This window comes from Sminthopsis crassicaudata, chromosome 2 (assembly GCF_048593235.1).
Source record: "Sminthopsis crassicaudata isolate SCR6 chromosome 2, ASM4859323v1, whole genome shotgun sequence".
NCBI lineage: Eukaryota > Metazoa > Chordata > Mammalia > Dasyuromorphia > Dasyuridae > Sminthopsis > Sminthopsis crassicaudata.
In genome coordinates this window covers 567,307,974-567,311,411 of record NC_133618.1, presented here as the reverse complement: position 1 = coordinate 567,311,411, position 3,438 = coordinate 567,307,974, and positions in this window count along the sequence as shown.

The window sequence follows — 3,438 nt, the reverse complement described above, 5'->3', positions numbered from 1 at the left end:
GTCCCAGATGTCTATACAAATGTATAATTTACGAGAAAGAAACAGCATAAACTAGAGATGCAAATTTTTTGTTGTTGTTCAGTTGTATACACCTCTTCATGACCTCATTTGGGGTTTTCTAAGCAAAGACACTGGAGTGGCTTGCCATTTCCTTCTCCAGCTCATTTTACAGATGAAGAAACTGAGGGGGGAAAAAGTTTAAATAACTTCCCCGGGGTCCCATTGTTAATAAATGTCTGAAGCCAGATTTGAATTTAGGAAGATGAGCGACCCTGACTCTAGGCCTAGAACTCCCTCCACTGTGCCCCATAGCCATCACCGGAGGTACTAATACAAGGAGTAAATTAGATTCATAACTATCACCAAGTCTCATGTTTAGGACTGGAAGAGCATAGCTCCTAATAGGAACAGAAGAGATAAAAAGAAGAGTGGAAATGTTATTTTCCAAGAACATAACCCATGTGATAGAATCCAGGATCCTGATGGGAGGCATTTAGGTAGGGAGAAGTGAAGAGAAAAACAAGTGATATTGTTGGAGAAGGGAGTGAGGGGAGAAGTTTGGGAAACAAACAAAAACCCAGCATGGAGAGATGATGAGAACTTCAACTGTCCAGACATTTGCTAGAGTTCTCTTCCAAAAGCAGAAAACCTCATACATTTATTTAACATGAATAACATTCTTCAAAAGGGAAAGAAATGAGATGGAGAATCACAATACTTGACAATTTTGATCACTGAGGATGAACTAGTGGATGAAATAAAAATGATAGGAACTTTGGGAGTGGTGGGGGAGTAAATATTTAGCTTAAAATTCCTCAAAGAAGGAGAGTAAAATGACTATAGTTTAACACACCCTTTAAGACTTTGGGAGAACAGGACATAGGGCACTTGGCTTCTTTGTATATAACAGATGCCTTTGGCAGGTTAGTGAAGCCTAAGAACCTCTTCAAAGAATAATATTTTTTAATATGTGAAATAAAACACATAGGATTTATAAAGGAAGTAAATTATACTGAAAAATTTAAAATTTTTCTTAAAATTCACTGACCCCAAGTAAAAAAATCTAATTTATATAAATGTACAAAGTGGTAATCTTTCTATGGAGAAGTGGGCCCAAGAAAGTCATGAAACTCAAGAGTTAAAACTAGAAGACAAGGTGTAGAACAATAATCCATAGAATATTTCCAGGAATTCCAGATTTAATTCATTTGGAAACAGTCACCAGTTTTAAGAGTTTCAGGATTAAAAGTCTTGTAAGCTAATGGGGGAGGGAAAGGGAAATGAGGAAAAAGAAATATGAAGTAACACTAGTTGAAATTATCCACAAATATTCAGAATAAGAAATGAGAAATGTAAATTTTTCAGGGTTTAAAAGCTCATAATGAGCTCATCCTGGTCAGAAAAGCTAAAGGCAATACAAAAGATTCTTTAGAACCGTATTTGGGGGAAGATGATCAAAAAAAGGATTAGGATTATTTTTTAGTTTTTAGGCTGAGGTAATTAGGATTAAGTGACTTGCCCAAGGTCACATAGCTAGGAAATAAGTGTCTGAAAGCCACATTTGAACTCAGATCCTCTTGACTTCAGGGCCATTTCTCTATCTACTGCACCATCCAGCTGCCCCAAAACTGCTCCTTTTGAATGGGATGAAAATGAATAATGGAGGGAAAGCAGGAATGCTCAATTCTTATTTTGCTTCCAACAATGCCTGATGATGTAGGCACTTAAATGTTTGTTGATTGTCTGAATGGAAAGGGCAGAACAAAAATGGCCAAAAGGGAGTTAATACCAAAGATAATTAAGATGATAGAGTAATGGCACCAAATCCAAATGAAGAACATCCTAGAGTACTGGTATATATAATTGCTGAAACACTAATGGTGATTTGTGAAAGATGCTGAAGAACAGGGTAAGTGTCATGGCCTTGGATAAGAAAAAGTGTTCCAATTAAAAAAAAAAAAAAAAAAGGATGAAAATGGAATTTGCCAACTACAAACCAGGAAACCCAACAAATTCTTGGCAATAGTTTAGAATGTATTATTGAAGGAATGGTTAATGAATATGTAGAAATAGAAGTAGTCATCACAGGCAGAGCCAACATGGTTTCTTCAAGAAAAGGTCATGCCATTCAAACCTCATTACCTTCTTTTTTTTTTGGCAGGGTCACTAGACTGCAGATCAGGCCAATTCTGTAGTTGTACTTTACCTAGATTTTAGCAAAACATTTGATTAAGTTCCTAATACCAATATTTTGGAAAAGATGAAGAGATCTGGGCTACAAAAAAAAAAAAATGTTTCAAAACTATTAGAATAGCCAAAACCCAAGGGTAGTTAGTGCAATATCTTGGAGTGTGTCTCAACAAGCTGAAACATCAGTGAACTGGAGAAAGACATAGATGGCTTCTCAGATTTACTCATGACACAAAGATAGACAGCAATTGGACAGCAATCTGGATTCAAAGAGATCTCAATAGGAGAAGCATTGGCCCAAACTGAATAACTTAAAATGTAGCAGGAATTTTAAATCTCCCATTTGAGTTCCAACAATTAACTTTATCAGTATAAATTCGGCAGCAGTCCAAATGGAAGAGCTCTTAGGGTTTCAGAAGACTGAAAGCTCAACATGAGTCAGCAAAGTGATACAGAAGCCAAGAAAATTTATGCAATGGGCTGTGTTAATTAAAGAAAAAAAAAACTTAAGAAAAAATATCCAAGACTAGGTAGGTGATAATCCTTCTGTACTCTTGTGTTTAATTTTGGGTGCCATATAGAAAAAGCATTGATAAATGATCAGAAAAGGTCAACCAGAATTGTGAAAGATTTCTAGTCATAGAAGATCAGCTGAAGGAACTAGGAAATGTTTAGCTAGGAGATTTATCAAGGATATAATTATCGTCTTCATATATTTAAATATATGGAACAGGAATTATACTTTTCTTGCTTTGACTCAAAGAGCAGAATGAGGCATTATGGTAAAAGTTGCAAGGAGACAGATTTGGGTTTGATTTGAGAAAAATCCATTAGACTAATACAAATTTAAGGTTAAGTAAGATTATTCTTCAATAGTTGTGTTTTTTAAAAAAATGCAAAGTTTTTGAAAGAAATAACAATCATACAAAAAAGTCTGAGAATTCCTAATAATAAAAATGCAAATTAAAACCATGTGAACATTTATCCCAGCCATCAAATTAATAATAATAAATAATTTTTGATTAGCAAATTAGCAAAGATAGTAAAAGGTTAAGAAAATGCAGGATTAGAGAACTTATACTGAGATATTAATATTTATTAATGATATTTGGCTTCTGGTTCTCTTTTTCTGATTTATTCCTTCCTGTTTTGTGAATCAGAACTGTATTTTTTTTCTGACATTTCTATTTCTGAAAATAGATTGTTTTCTCTACTTTTGGAAATAAGGATTATTTGTTCTTTAGACCT